Source organism: Melospiza melodia, chromosome 15 (assembly GCF_035770615.1).
Source record: "Melospiza melodia melodia isolate bMelMel2 chromosome 15, bMelMel2.pri, whole genome shotgun sequence".
Classification (NCBI taxonomy): Eukaryota; Metazoa; Chordata; class Aves; order Passeriformes; family Passerellidae; genus Melospiza; species Melospiza melodia.
In genome coordinates this window covers 4,510,195-4,526,789 of record NC_086208.1, presented here as the reverse complement: position 1 = coordinate 4,526,789, position 16,595 = coordinate 4,510,195, and the positions used below count along the sequence as shown (strand labels likewise).

The window sequence follows — 16,595 nt, the reverse complement described above, 5'->3', positions numbered from 1 at the left end:
AGTGCAAAGGAAAACAACTTAGATTTAAGATGTTTCAATCTCTGAGTAAACAAATCGACCTCACTTTGCGCTGAAATGCAGCAGGAGGTGTTACAGCTCTGTCCTGCACTGTGGAGCAGCAGCAGTAACCTGTAGCTGAGGGATGACTGCCAGGTGAGGGACAATGTCCCCTTATGGATTCCAACTTGACCCAGAAAGAATTTATCAGTCTGCATCAACAGAGCACTGACAGAACTGCAGGAACACAGCTGGCAGGCCTAAGGACTCCATCAGTTTCTGAATCAAAAATAAAATTATCAATGTACAAAATGCTCTGAAAAAATATTTGTTAACAATTTTTTTTTTTTTGCAAGTACATAGCCTCATTTTCAGAAAGAGTAGTGGCAATGAGACACACACAACGGTCAGCAGAACTCCACAAGAAATATTTTGGGAACACATCAGTGTTCCAGGCTCTCAGCTCTGCCCATTCCATTTCCTCTTTGATGTCAGTAAGTTATTCATCTTATTAGTTCAAGCTTGAGCTTTTGATCAAACTTTTGTAGTACATAATTTGGAAATGAGTTTCTTAGAGGGACAAGAGCTGTCAAATCAGATTGACCCAAACAAAGCAGTAACAGCTTAGGACAAGTCAGAGCCAAAGCTGGAATTTCAGAGCATACGTGCAAGTTATTATTTTCTAAAAACCACAGTGTTGACATTACAAGGGAAGAAAAGAGAGGAAAGAGGAAAGATCCTATCTCCTGAGCCCTTGATCAAATTACTTCATAATTCACCCACTAACCCTATCCCCTGGTTCCCATAACAGACAGCAATCTGAGACAGAACAAGCCTGTGGATTTTGGAGCATTAAGGGAGAGAAGGGAACAAACTACAGTGCTGCAGCTGAATCTCCTGAGGATGTAGAAGCACTCCAAGCTATTTTACATGGCAGAATAATTTTACAGAACCTTGCAGATATAAAATATGGGGACAACTTGAAATTAGCCACAGTCCATGTGTGGACATGAAAACTAGGAGCCCAGAACTATATACAGTGTCTGCAGTTTCCTATGGTTTCTTTCAGCAAACTTTTTTCAAAGTAACTGTCAAAGATATTAGATTCCAGTATTTCGAAGATGGTATCTACTAGTTCTTAATTTATCCCAGCCTCTTATCTTTGAAGCAATTCAGTTTCTGTCTCAGTGCCTAATTTCCATTTTACACATCCTATAATTGTGTTTGTCCTTTTGTCCTTTAAAGTTGACTTCTAAAGATTCCCATCATTAACACATCTACCAGGAACAAACAACTTGCTCTCTGTGTTCTTTGGTTGAGATCTAATTATTAAAGTTATAATTATTTCTCCTTACAGATTTTAATAAGTTGGAACTGGCTTTAAATTGTTCTTTTACTGAAAGTGTGGGCTTGGACATTTCTTTCTTTAGGAAGGGATGTGTGCTTTGCAGAAGTTTCAGATCCTTAACCTGTAAATTAACTTGTTGCATGAGTTACTGTTCACTTGGCCTTCTATCAAGTCCTGGCTATTTTCAATCATATTTAGTTTCCCTCTGCATATTTAGGAACTGCTCAGCCCAGAAATTTTATGCAGTGTTTCTAGAATTCCTTACTAAGATTTTTAAACATTTTACCTATTTTCTTTTCTTCAGTATCTATTTTCTTAATGGGTAAAGCATGAACTTTATCTTTTTAGAATATGGACATGCTAACACTTTTAAACATGCAAACCCAAAAGCTGGCAAGCCCTCCCCCAGATGAAAAAACCCCATGAAAAATAACTCACAACATTGAGCTATGCTTATTTCATGACACAGACTCTTTTCTATACAGGAAAGTATAAATAGTGTCCACAGCTGTGCAATTTATCCTCAGCCATTAAATGTCTCCACAGTCTTACAATTCCTAAAAGTGTCTGCACTGCCTACAAATGAGCTGCATTAATATAAACAGCATGTGAATGTCCAGAGAGCCTATAAAACAAAAGCCCTAGGAACAGACCTTCACTAAAAAGTGCCATTCTCAGATTTAAAAAATAAGAGCTTGTAACTGTTTCACTGTTGATCAATTTGCCAAAGAACCCTTTCCAATGTTTTGATCCCACAATTTTGAATCCCTGGGTTAGATAGCTGGAGGGAAAACCAGAGCTGGTTTGAGAAGTGTGGAGCCAGCCTGCATCATGCCCAGGTGCTGGGGCAGCAGAACTGCCTGGCTTCACCAAAATCTCCAGACAGAGGGGATGAAACAACCGGCACAGACTGACAGATCCAAACAAGGGATCACTAACAGGCATGCACAGGAAACACAACTAAACCTGAGTCATTGGCTCAGGTCCTAAACAAACACGCTCATGGTATAGATATCTACTGCTGTAAATCCAGCACTGTTCACTTACAGTGTACAGCTTATTTTAGTCTCACTTATTCTTCTGCAAAGTGCTGTATCTTATCTCCATTTTAAGAATGAGCAAGTTTCTTAACCTCTTTGTCTCAGTTTCCAAGGCTACAAGTGAGGCATGACAAAGGCAGGAAGAAAACCCAGATATTTTTTGGCTCTCAGTTTTTTCTTTTTTTCTTGCTGCTCAGTCATCTTCTCTTCCTAAACTCTGGGATTTAGTTATTTTAGCATAGATATTATTCTATGTTCAGCCTGTGTTCTTGGTGATTCTAATCAGTTTTTCTCTCTGCAAATCTGGCCAATTGTTTGGTGACTAAATTTGATCACTTCTTGTTTTATGCATAGAAATAATCAAGGAAACAATACCCTGACCAGCACTAGCAGAGGAAGACCCATTCCTACAAAATAAAGTTAAACCAAGCTATTTTTTAAAGGTATGCAAATGACGTGAGAGAAGACAGGAAACCACATTTAAAGTGTAAATCAAATCCATTCTTTTGTAGAATTTCTGGAAAAGCTTTGAAAAATGGCTTTTTCTGCTTTTCTCTCCCAGAATTTCTTTGTTCCTTACAAAAGGAAAAACAAAGCAACAGGAAAATGAAGTGATGTTCCTCCTCTGGCAGAGAAGCCATGGAGTCTCCTCCCCCTTCCAAAGGGGATCACAGTTTGCCAGCTTTGGCAGCCACTGCAGCATTTAAAATAGAAATGAATCCCAAAATGCGATTTGGCAAAGCCCCGCTGCAATATTCAGTCAGTCTGTTTTCCCTCTCTTCCACTTCCTTTCTCCCACTCCAATAACACGGAGAGATGGCTGCAGCACCTCAGGGCTGAGAGGCACCCGAGGCTGACCCCCGGAGCAGAGCCCCATGAACTTTAGCACACATGGAGCACAGGGATCACACAGAGCAGCTCCTTGTATGGCCACAGCCCCGAGCCTGGGACACGGCCAGCAGCTGCTTGGGCTCTGACACAGCTCCAGCTCCAGGGGAGGCAGCCCTGTGCCTCCCAGACCTGACAGCATCACTTCCTCTGGCACTGGCAAAGAGCCAACAACACCAAATTCTGCAGCAGGTTCCAGCAATTTTCCAACAGGACTGGGATTTTCGTAACACTTTTGTTTTCACCTACACTGAGGTGAGTCCTACAAGCCAGAACACACACAGTATTTTAGAGATATGCTGTGTTGAAAGAAAGAATAAAGAAAACACAAATGCAAAAGATGAGAGATGAATCAAAGATGTGAACCCTTCAGAGGGATATCCAAACCCACTGCCAGAGTGAAGAATGCTGGCTGGAGTCAGCATGCAAGAACCTTCACTCAAAACAATTGCTTTGGAAAAGAATGACTTCATGAGAGACACCCTGGGCTCTGGGTGGGACAATAAGGCAGCTGTCACAGATGCTTGCAGCAACAGCAGAAAGCATGTGTGATTAACAGAGGCACTGAGCTCCAGGTGAAGGAGCCACCACAGCCCAGCTTTAGAGAACTGTCTTCAACAAGAGGAGCAGATTGTGTGGCATCCAGAACCACTGCTTCACTGGGCTTTCAAACTGCTGACTTGTGACTAGGATGTGTGGTATATCAATTAATCCATCTCATTCATTCACAGAAAAAAAGCTATTAAGTATCTGAACCCACAGAATGTTAGCTTTAGCATGCAAGCAGCCAGCCAGCTGACTCATTCATACCATGGTTTCAATTTGAAAGGTGGGCAAAATGTCTCCAATATATTTATGCAATAACAACAATACCAAAGTAATCCTGTTCAGGATCTTGTGACAAACCTCCAGAAAGTGTCAGGACTAAAACTCTCTCATTCCAATTGTAAAGAAACTTTCCAAGCATCAACATTTTGTCTTCTGTATGTTTTAAGCTTTAGAATTTTTATAATCACATCCCAAAGCCTGAGTCATTTCTACTTTGCCATCAATGAAACTGTTCAAAGGCAGCAGCAGGAAGACTCAAAGATTGATTTCACAGATCATTGGTCCAGGCAGTGTTTGTAAACTGCTGACCCCAACCATGGAGAATTGCTAGGGCCTTGCAGATTGAAGGGAGACTTTCAGTTTAAAACTGATTTGAAACCTGAGGTTAGCCTGTCAGTTTTTCCTAAAAAAAACCCTCAAACTTTTAAAGGAGTTCATTCTAAATGAGTCATATTAGCCCACACAAGTAAATCAGCACATTGTTCTGATTTCCCCTCCCTAAAATGCATCGTGTCCTCAGCACAATGCTACTGCACAAATAACTCAGGACTTGCCAAAAGCTTCCACCAAGCTTTAATTGCAGCAGTCCTATTTTGTACATTGTCAAATCAAACAAGAACTAAATCAGCCTGCTAAAAACCAGCCAGTACTTCAAAATCTCCAATGAAGATTAAGAAGTAAATCTCTGCAATAAAGCATTAGCCAGCCCAGAAACATCCTGATTTTCTTGCTTCAAGATAAGACTCTGGTACACATGTGAAATCTGCTGTGCAAAATAAATGGCACAGCATTAATTAATTGCAACAAATTATTTTAATGCAGGTCATTGCTACTAAATGTTTCAGACAACTTAACTGAATTTCCACTTTGCCTTTTTCGCTGCTCTTTCCAACTGATTTAGCTCCACAAGTGAGAATGTTTGCATTGTCAAAGTTTTTGTCACTGTCAGCATTTTGTTGAGAACACTATGCCCCATTTCAGATTTATTTTCCAGAAGAGTTAAAGAAATAGAGGGAGCATGTCATTCTGCCAGTCATTCTCATCTTATTAAGCTTTTGTCATGGCCTGACAATACCAAAAGACTTGAATGCATTTTACTGTTTTGCAAGCAGACTGCTTTCTCTCTTGTCATAAATGATGGAAAATGTGATCCTGGGGTCAACAAGGGAAATTGTAAAAATGAGGCTTCCTTACTTACAAGTATTTATTCAGTCTCTGACTTGGGAGTTTAAAGGCAGGACCTTTCATGCTCTAAAAATAGCAAAAATCTGTTTTAATCCAAAATTTCAATTTTTGGATGGGAAAAGAGCACCTAGATTAAATAATCTGAAAACTGAGCAACAAACCAAGCATCATCCCAGTTTCCAAGTTTTTCCAATTGCTGAACAATACAGAAATTAATTCTCAAGACAAACTCCCAAATCACATATCAAGTATTCAGCCACAAGCAAAGCAAATCCTCATCAGCAGGCTGGACTGCAAGCTTCTGATATGCAAGGCAGCTCTTGTAGCTCCCAGAGAGAAATATTTAACTGGCAAAATGTGTGCTTGCTCTGAACTGACTGTAACACATGACCTGGCATGAGCTTTGACAGCAAGTTATTCAAGAAAGATGACAATACAACGGAGTTACAAAAACAAAATACAGCAGTGCTAGGAGAAGCCTTTGGAAACACAATTTGTGATGTAAAGCCATAAATCTTTAACATTTGAACTAAAGACTCGAAGCTTTTAGAAGCAGCAGCCTCATTGCTAAGGTTAGAAGACATTCCCATACTCTATTATGGCAACTAAATAAATATTTACCATGGCTCTTTTCAAAAGGCTGGGTGAGCAAACTGAGCAAGACCATGAGAGTGCTCTGGGTCCTCTTTTAAACACTAGAATAATTGACTCGAGGCAAGCCAAGCTTTTAGCTCTCTTATTTGTAAAATCAGTAAATTATGGAGTTCTGGGTTTTGAGAAGAGCTGACTTAAAAAGCCATTTCACTCTGCTGCCTCCCTGCTTCCAGCACACAGGCAGCTGGGATGCTCATTAGAAATCTCCTCAACAGCACTTTAAAGGAAAAAAAACTTCAGCAAACCAAAGTCCCAGCAAATTTCTGGAAAGATGAGCACTTCAGTCACACTCTCCAGACAGTGAAATGTTTTTACATCACCCCTATTGTACTACTCTGAAGATAAAAATGGGCTCTTCCCAAAACATGAATATAGCAGAACACCACTTCCTAAGCCAGCATTAATAGTCACTTCAAACAAATATATATGCAAGATATACATATCCAAATCCAGATAAATCTGAGCAAAGACACACACCATGCTCAGGATGAAAACAAGAAATGTCTTCTCTTTGAATGAAAGTCTGTACAACATTTTGATTTTGAGATATAAATATTTTTAAGCTGTACATTTCAGAGCAACATAGTGTAGGATGATCACATTTGTCCAAATCTTCATGGCCAAAGATATTTAGAGAGAGGCCTCTTGAACTATTGACAGAAAATTTAGAGCTTAACTTCCACAAACACTAAAATGGATCAGTCAATAACTCTAAACTTATTTGTATAAATAAGATATGAAATCACAGAAGGTGGTGCACAGAAATGCCAGAACTGACTGGTCTGCAGAGCCAAAGAGCAAAATAAGCCACAGCACCTAAAATTGTTTCTTCAATTCAGGCACTTCTTTTTTCTCCACCCAAAAGACATACTCTCTTTTCCAAGTGACTGCCCTTTTGTCAGATTCCAGAGCAGACCCTTCAGCCCTGAGTTTGCTTTGTCCACCAGCCCTTAATTATGAGGTGAAAGAATAAAGCAGAGAAAATGAGTAATTTGAATACAAGTTCCAAAATCTAACAGCTTCCACAGTTTGTGCCAATATTTCTTCATTAAGTCATAATTTTGTACAAAGCAAGTTCTAATGATTTTGAATTCTATAAGTGTTAAATAAAATATTTTCTACTCAAAACACTGCAGAGTTAAAGGTGCCAAACAAACTGTGGAGCATCAGAGGTGTTACAGAGCTAGAATAAAGGGAAAGGTATCCATTTTTACATGGCTACAAGCAGTAAATACTTTATGAACACAAAATAAAAACTTGTGGCCACGCTCCGAACTTAAAAATCTTACATGTTATGTAATAAAAAGCACAAAGCTCAAGAGAGTTGCTCATCTGAAAAATATTTAAAAAACCCTTTCAAAACAATGTATTTATTCCAGCACATCTTAGAGAGGCAGAAGAGACCATTGAGTACAGCTCTTGCAAAGGGAATTGTTTATGCCAGGTCCCAGCACACGCTGTGAAGCAGTGCAGGCACAGGAGGGGCACCAAGCAGCAAAGCAGCACCCACAAAGAGCTGTCTTCATCACAAGACACCTTCACTTTCCTCTCTCAGTAAAAATAAAGAAGGCAGACTTGGATTTCAATATTTTTTCCTTATCTAAAGGCCAGAGTGCTGATTTTTCAGGTGGAGCACAGTTAAGTTTGAGACTGCCACCCCTTTTGTTCCCTGTATATTCTGTTCCTGAATGATGCTCTGTGCACCCAGAGCACAGCACTGAGCAGCTCCTGTGGTTTGGGGGCTCCTTATCAGCCTCAGGAAGACAGGACTGCCCATTCTCCTATCTTTAAGCTGTCACAATACAATTGGTCTCTAGTTCATCTCTCAAATTAACAAGAAGAGTGCCTTTTGGGTGCTGTGACACCTCTCCTTTCTAAGCTCCATCACAAAGCCACTGCCAAGAAAACAACAAGAAAGTTCAAGAAAAACTTACATGTGCAGGCTGATGAGTGCAAGTGCACCCGAGACCACATATCCCCTCCCACGTGTCCCATGAAGGATCCAGGAGCTGCCCAGCCTTTGAGCTGTCCTCTAGCTGTCATTTTTCAGAACTCTGTAGCAGATAATGCAGCTGAGACAGGTATTTGACCATGTGTCATGAAGTGAACATTTCTATGTCTGATACACATTTACCTTGCCTGCAGAACAATGACTCCAAGTAGTCATGGGAAAACAGTGATGGAAAAGAAACCTTGATCCATGTGGCAAAGTCAGCTTTAGGAGCTGAAATCTATGGATTTTAAAATACCCTAAGTTACAGACATTTGTAACTGGCAACTGAAAGCCAAAAAAAATTACAAAAAAAACCCCCAGCTCTTGCCTCATATTCACAACAGGAAAGAAACAAAGTTTTTAAATTATAACTGTTCCCATTTCATTTGAAACACCAGCTTGAATGGACAATCATCTCTCAGTCATTATCAGCAAGAGAAACCCAAGAAGCCTCATCCATCTGCTGCAGAGAGATGGAGGGTGGGACTGTGCTCCTCTACAGTGGCTACACTCAACAAGCTTTGTTTTTGGAAAAGCAGAGCCTACCTTGGTTTAGAAACTGATACTGATTTTCAATTATTTCACTTGTTCAGTAATTTCTTATCCATAGTTCAGATATTCGCATGCAGCACAATCACTGAGTACTGGCTGCTTATTTTTCCAATATATTTTCAAACTTCTATTGTGATTATTTGATTGGAAATATACACCAACTCTTTTAGTCAGCAGAACACAAAAAAATTCAATGTGTTATCTGTGCAATACAATTTAGTGACTATTGACTGAACTTCTAACCCCCTCAGTAAGCTGTGCTTGCTGCTGGAAGCAACAATATTCATTGTATGGATTTGTATTTCCTCCTGTGTTCTACAGAGCTCACTCTGTTTGGGTGTTTAAATACTTTTTAATGAAAGCACCCCAAGTTAACTCTCTGTGTAGACAGACCAATATTGAACTGCAGAAACTGAACTCCAGGGGGAAAACCTAATTATGTAACATTTGATCTATTAAATCTAATTCCCACTTTTTAAATGCTGTTGCTTTGGTATATCACCTGTTGGCTTTTATTTCTCCTAAGAATTATTAGTGTATGCATGAACCTTCCAGCTGCCCCAGGAATTGTGCAGGAATACTTCAGAAAATACCATTATTCCACAGCATTTCCATCATCCCCTCTGGGGGACTGAGCAGAACTCCCTGATAACCTGTGCTGGTTTATCTTTTCCACCATGTTTCTGTACAACACTGCTTCTCACTCAGCAAATTTGGCTTCAAAAGGTCTGTCTGTTGCTATCTCCATTGTTCAGGAATAGCACTGTTGATTTACACTGATAAACAAAGATAATGTACAACCATAAGCAGTGAAGTCAATTTGCAAAGGACTCAGTGGGAAAAAAAGCCTCCAATGTTATCACTACCAAGTACTACAGAGAAAAATTACAGCCTTGTGGAAAAAAAAAGATGAAGGGTGAGAACTGGGCACCTTTTTTAATGCAGCACTCCTGCTGTTTACAACATTATGCAATGCAGTATGATTTGCAGTTGTGTATGTAAAGAATCTATTTGCTGAATGCCCTTGTGATGCTGATGGCAATACCATCAGAAGGGAACCTGATTCAGCTTCTCTCTGAAAGCAACAATCAAACACTTCCCACACTCCAAGAAGCAGAACAACAGAGAATTATGCAGAACACAGGAGAACTCACCATAACTAAAGCTCCAGTGAGGCTGAGGAATCTCCATCTAGACCACTCTGCAATCTCTCCTTTATGCTGCTGCAGGAGGTTTTTCATGGCAACTGTTACTAACAGTGTGTCTCTCCCAGCTGCTAAAAACAGGTACTTTATGTACCAGAGTGCAACACTCCTCCTGATGCAGCAGTCACTGAACACCTCACTAAAAGAACCACCTTTGGAAGAGATTGCTGCTGCTCTGAGAGGATAAGTGGGGTAACTTGTAAGGAGCCATGACCCAGCACCCTGCCAGCCAACAGGCTCATGGAGCAAGATGCCAATGAGGAAATGGCACGGGACTGCCAGAATCACAGCAAAGTGAAATACAGGGGAAGCTCTGAGCTCTGCTTCTGCTGACATTTTCTGTCACAGGGATGCTGCCTTTGCTGCACATGAAACACTTACAAGGCAAAATTCAGAGGAGCAGGAGCCTCAGTGAGCTTTGCCCTAACATGCCTTGGTTTTCTGTGCTTCCCAAGGAAACTTCTCTAGCCAAAAACACTGTCCTTAAACCTGAACCTGTCTCACTTCAAGGCCTGCAATAACACTTCCCAATTTCTGTTGTTACAATTGAAATGTATGTTATTGACAACTTCATTAGCAGCAGAGCAGATTTGAGAATTATTGCTAATAACCTGATATTCCAAATGTAAAAATTAAAAAAAAATCACAGCATGAAAACGCAACTTTACATCTATAAAGCTCTAAAATAGTCAGCATTTTTGTGTTGGATGCGTGTTTAACACCAAGTTCAGTGAATTCTTCCACTGACTACAACACAGCACAAGCTGTTGCACAATCACAGCATGTGTAAATGATCACACTGGCAGCTCTCCTGTGCCCCCCACTCTCTACATCTTTACTGGGAGCTGTCTCCCTGCTTCTAAAACCTGACAATGTCTACAGTTTACAGAACAGAAGTCATTAAATAAACTAGCTCCTCCAAAGATCATTCCAAATGGCAGGAGTCACACTCCTTAACCATATAGTTACAGCCTTAGTCTCAGACTGGGGAATATTGTGCAACCTGTTTTTAAGGAAAACTACCCAATCTGGATGAGGAAGGCCCAGAAGGACAATTAGCAAGGTTTAAAGCAAATGGAAAAACAATTACACAACATGACTTACTCCCCCGTGGAAAACTCCTGGACTAATATTTATTCTCTCTGAGCTTGTATATATTTGCATTAAACTTCAAACTTTGTTAAAGCAACATGGATGTAATTCTGAGCCTTTACAGAGAGATTTTAATAGGATGCCAAACAGGCTAAAAGGGCACTCTGCAGAAGGCTACTCAGGGCTAAAACAAGGTAGAGAGAAAGGCAGAACTGGGGGGAAGAAAAAGGTGCAAAAAGACTAAACAGTTACCCAAGGACAACTTCAGCTCCAGAGGCACTGAAATTTGCAATGTCTCTATTACCTTCACACACATTTCTGAATGTCCTGGCCACTTTGGGGGGAAGATTATGCATTTTTAAAATTGCTCTTCCTTCTTGCTGCACCACAGAAGCCCCAAGAAAGGACACCAACAAGTATAAAAGCAGAACAATGACACTCACTATGAGGAAATTTGGCAGCTGAGACAACAATAAGAGCATCTGTGATATGTACAGAGACTTATGCTAAGAGGGAATATACATGAAGCCAGCATGGAAGGATGTCTATATTTGTTCATGTTTATACTGCAAGATTTAAATGTCTTTTAAATGTGTTTGAAGGCTTTTCTGACAGCAAGACCCTGGGAGCTGGAAGACTGGATATAAATACATCCATGCAGAACTTACATCTCCTGCATTACAGACTGTCTTCCTCCTCTGGGGAGCTTTGCAGGGAGGCCTGTGTAAATACAGGCATGCATCCAAGAGGGAACATTTTAGGATTGAGATCAGTTCTACAAAAACATGGAAGGTCAAACTGTGAACACTAAACAGCTTCCTACAGAACCTGTAGCCAACAATACAATAACCCAAATCTGCCTGAACACCAATAAGGTTGCTTTGGCAAATTCTGTGCTAGTAGCAGTATTTTCTGAAATAGCACTGACTTTATCAAGTCAGTGATCTTACTTTTTAGCACCACACTGAACTGGCATCTCAGACAAGATGTTACTAAAACAAGTATTGCTAGAAGCCTACAATGTTTAGCCTGGCATGATTTTTATCCATTTGTTTACTGTGATTTCAAAAACTTTGCTAAAAATGTCTCCTGCAGTCAACAGTGACTGCATTAAGACAGTTGAGCATTTTTCAGCATTTATATTTAAGCACATGTAAGGCTTTTTAACTGAAATATTACTCTTAAGGAAAATATGGGATAAAGTCCACAAATGGAAAGATTTTAAAATGCCTTTCCCAGACAATATTTATATTTTTTTACACTTGATGTAGATAAAATACTTCCCCCCCCCCCTCCCCCACTTCCCCAGAACCAAAGACTTACAAAAGGAAATTCATTACAGATTGATTACAAAACACTTCTCTAAGAGGTATGGCTGAAAACTGAGTTTGTCTTCATCCTGCACAGCAATATGTGATTACTAGGAGGAGATAAATGATGACTGAGGATGCCAGGGGTTCTGAAATCCTGTTGTTCTTGTTGTCATCTGAACAGACAAACTCAAAAACATTTGTGGTAAATCCATTTTCTAACTTGGTGAGCTAACATGATAACTTTTATAATAGCTGAATGCATCCCAAAAGAAATTCAATTCAAAGAAGGTGACCTCAGAGTTACACCCACTGTGTAGTTTTCCTCTATCCACATTTTGCACTATCAGGCAATCTCAAATCAACCCAGTCCACTTAAAGAGATATAGGAAAAGAAATTGCTTGAGTCACTCAGCTACTTATCTATCTCAGGCAAAAGGAAAACTGGAAATTTCTTACACAGTTGATAATTTCTGCTTTTGATTTGGAAAACACAGAGCCCACAGCGCTAAACCACAATTTATGGAAACTGCAGCTCAAATATTGGACTAGTTAGAATTATTACCAAGTAAAAACAAGCCATTTATCCTTGTCACTGATGTTGCAGAGATTCTAAAGCTGTCACATTCTCCTCAGTGTTGACTTGCTCCACTTCATCCTGCTTTAAAACAGTGAAAGTCAACTCTAGCAACTCTTCTTCCAGTTTGCAGCCTGTATTTTTCCACTCTCGATTTAAAACTGTATGGTAATGGAAATTCTGCATTATTGTGCTGATCCATATGAAACAATGGAATTATTTCAGCCTTAGGCCAATGTAAATCCCAGTGCAACTCCTGGTCCTCACACAGGAGCTGTGTGGGAGCACAGGAAGGTGGGAAGACTGGTAATGCCAAGCAAGGCTCTGCAGATAAGGTCCCTGCAGCAGCCTGTCCCAAGTAATGCACTCACAGAACGTGCTCCATCCACCCCTGCAGGTACCTGCATGGAGAACCCAAAGCCTTTTCCCGTGGGTCTGGGGCTCCACAGCTCCTCCTCCAAAATCCAGGGGACTTTACGTACATGGAGAGTGGAATTTCCCTCACTGGTGATTTTTGGCTGCCTCTAACAGCCAGTAAATTCTATATATGGCTGCAAATAACTTGACATTCTCTCTTTCAACTTTGCCTCAATTATTAAACAAAAACATGTTCTACAAGTTATTATTTTTGTACTCAAAGTAGGTTAAAAACATCTGGAGGTGTTAACAAGCAGAAAGATAAGAAAGTTACATTTTTAGTTCCCCTGTCAGTTGTTTCCTTGCACACCACTGGTACTCCCCAACCTTCCCGGCGCTTTCCGCCAGCTCAGCACCATCTCCCCGTCAGAGCCGAGGCATTTGCATTTCAATGCGCTGCCCGTACCCGAATGTCAGCTCTGACACACCGACTGCACGGGAGGAGCAGCCCGGCAGGATTCCCGGCAGGATCCCCGGCAGCTGCAGCAGCGCAGCGATGGGGACAGCGCGGGGCTGCGGGGGACAGCGCGCCTCACCTCGGAGCCCACCTGGCAGTCCTTGGGGGCTCTGCTCCAGCAGCCTCACAACCCAAAAATAAAAGAGAAAGGACTATTAGCACTGCCTGAAACACAACCTCATCAGAGAGCCATCAGAAAAAAGGAGGAAAGCTGCAGATCCCTTCAGAGAGAAGGGCAGATAAAACACGGGCCACTAGCGGGCATGGGACAGTGCGATCCTAAACCGGGCGGAGAGGCAGCTGCAGGGAAAAGGGAGCCTAAGAGCAAAGACTAAACAGGAAAAGGAAAGGAGACACACAGGAGTGTAAATTCAGGAACAAGGTAGAGAAAACATCTCACAAGTTAACTTAGAGTAAGTTTTTCACATATGTATTTTTCCTAGCACGATACAGAACAGTAGCACGAATGGTTATCACTAGCATGATACAGTAACTGTCAATATTATGACCCTTATCAATAGATTACAATACTTATCATAATATTTTACTAAATTAGTCAACATTTAGAAGTCATTTAGCCAAACAGCATCCTCCCCTTTATTTTTCTTTAAATGACTGATTCCAAGCAATTCCTTTACTTGGAAAGTAAACAGGAAATAATACATATATTAGTAAGCATGCCTGGAAATGGATTTTCTGAAAAACTGAAAAGTCAGAAACACAAATTACCCAAGAAGAGGGAATGGTATTTTGTCTCTTTGCTCTCTTTCACTGAAAGAGCCATAAGACCTGCAGATTCATAGGAAATGCTGTTCCTTCAAACAAACTGTATGCTCTAAAGCAGAAGGAAATGCAAAAATTGCATCTATTATGAACTGCAGCTGAGTGAGAGTGCCTGCCTGCAGCCAGGCCAGGCAGCAAAGCCTGCTGGCTCCTTGTTCTGCAGCTGGACCTCCTGCCCAGGCTCGGGAATCACCTGAGCCCCACCTGCCCCTGCTCAGGTGAGGGAAGTGCAGTTGAGCCAAAGAGATCTGTCCAAAAAGGTAATTTAGGAAATCTGTGAGTGAATCATCTACATGGGATATCCTAGCAGCACGGTAAAGCCATCAGGAAATGAATACAGAAGATTAATCATGGAAAGTTACTCACGGAAAAACTGGTAAATCCTTCTTGCATAGTTCTGTCTTTTAGAGAATAAAACAAAGTTTTCCTGAAAACACACTAAGCAGTAACTCTGCCAGGAAGATGCTTCATCTGGATAAAACAACTTAGCTACTTTACAGACACAACCTTTTAAGCCTGTATGAAGCTAGAGAGAGTAAGAGCTCTAACAAGTCCAAACAACCAAATAAAATTTCCACAACTATCTGCCACTCTTGCTATACCCCTTGATTCAGACTGTCTAGAGGAGGCTGTAAGTCAAACAAAAGTCACACAGAAGGAAGTAGATCCAGTCTGTCACAAAGGCAGTTGTTCAGCTGGCAATTTTAAGCAAGTTAAAGTAAACTTTCTAACTATAGAACCTAATTATTGGAATTCCATAAAGTCTTGGTTCCTAAAACAACTGTGTGTTCTTTCCTTCATGCCCATATATCTCCATATGTTATTTTTTCTGTAAATACCTGAGAATAAAATGCTTTAGCAGACATTAGACAGCCTTTAGGCCAGAGCAAGTAAGGGGAAAAACTTTGGAGGCACTTACAAAGCAGTTAAAGAAGAACGAGCTCTACAAAAGTAAATGGCAAAGACCTAAAGTAAACAGAAATTAGGCTATCTGAGGAGGAGCCCCTATTAAATCCGAGGTCAGAGATCCACCAGACGACATTCCCCCTTGCCCCTGTGCTCACCTCGGAGCAGCCTGGCCATTCTGCATGAGGTACCAGCTGCTCCACAAGTAGCAGACAACTGCAAAGTATTCACATCGCTTCACTCGCTGTCCCACGCGAATCCCAGCCTTCCCAGCCCAGCCCCAACTTCACCCTCAACAAAAACTGCCAAACAGACCGACCCACCTACAAATCCAAAACTACCTTCGAGAGAAAGGACCGAGAGGATGGAATGCAGCTACACACGTACGCGCTAACACGTAAAGCTTTTCGAGTCAGTAATTCGTAATAATAACAGAGCAGGGTCAGAGCCCCGGCAGGAGCAGCACGCACCCGGCACCCACAGCAGCTCCGTCCCGGGCAATTCCTCGAAGGTGTCAGCGCGGCGGAGGCGCTCCCCAGCGGGGCGCGGGATGGCGCCGCACGCTCCCGGCCGCGCCGCGGGCTCGGCCAGCGCCCGGGGCTGCCGCCGAGCACCCGGGGGCCCCGCGCCGCGCCCGGGGGCGAGGGCGCCGCTCGGCCCCGTGGGGGCCCCGGCGCGGCTGCCGGCGCCAGACGGGCTCTGCGGGCGCCGCTGCGACCGGGACCGCGGCGGGGCGAGGGGAGCCGGGGGAGCCGAGGGGAGGGAGTGACGGGCAGGCGGCGGCCGCGCCCCGCCGGAGCCCTGCTCGCTGCCCCCGCCGCGGCCCCGCTGAGGAAAGCTGACCGCCGCCGCCCCCCGGCCTCCCCTCACGGCATGAGGGGCCGTCACCCCCCTCCCGTCCCTCATCCCCCTCACCTGGCAGGGGCTCCCCGGCCCCGCGGCGCCTCCCGCGGGGAGGCGGCGGCTGCGCCCCGGAGGCTCCGTACGGGCTCAGGTTCAGGCTGGGGCTCCGTTCCCGCCGGGCCCCGGCGAGGACGCGGCTCCCGGGACGGGGCTGCGACCGCCGCGCCCGCGCGCAACAACCAACTCCGGGCGCCGCCCCCCGCGCGCGCACCGCGGCGGGAAGCCCCGCCCCTCGCTCTCTCATTGGCTGTCGGCGGCGAGCGGGCGTGGCGCCACCGCGGGGCGGTGCGTGGCCTTGGGGCGGCCAGGAGAGCCGCCGCGAGAAGACTACAACTCCCGGCGTGCACCGCGCGCGGGCCTTTAAATGCGTCCCGTCAGTTCGCGCGCGTGCGTGTGCAGAAAGCATGTGCTTCCGCCTGCGGTGGTGAAGTAGTCCCGCTGCGTGGTTTGAGTACCAGCC

General features: G+C 43.0%; 1 protein-coding gene across 4 annotated transcripts in view; it reads right to left on the bottom strand.

Annotated features, from left to right (window-relative positions):
• The window catches only part of PEAK1 (pseudopodium enriched atypical kinase 1), a 113,022-nt gene extending 96,782 nt beyond the window's left edge, over positions 1-16,240 (bottom strand). For 3 of the 4 annotated variants that reach the window (XM_063169459.1, XM_063169458.1, XM_063169461.1), the window contains exon 1: positions 16,148-16,240. The gene's annotated coding sequence lies outside the window, so the exon portion shown is untranslated. Of the gene's footprint in view, positions 1-15,573; positions 15,596-16,147 lie in introns of those variants that run through there. The other variant, XM_063169460.1, reaches the window with a different exon arrangement.
• Positions 16,241-16,595: the final 355 nt, after the last annotated feature.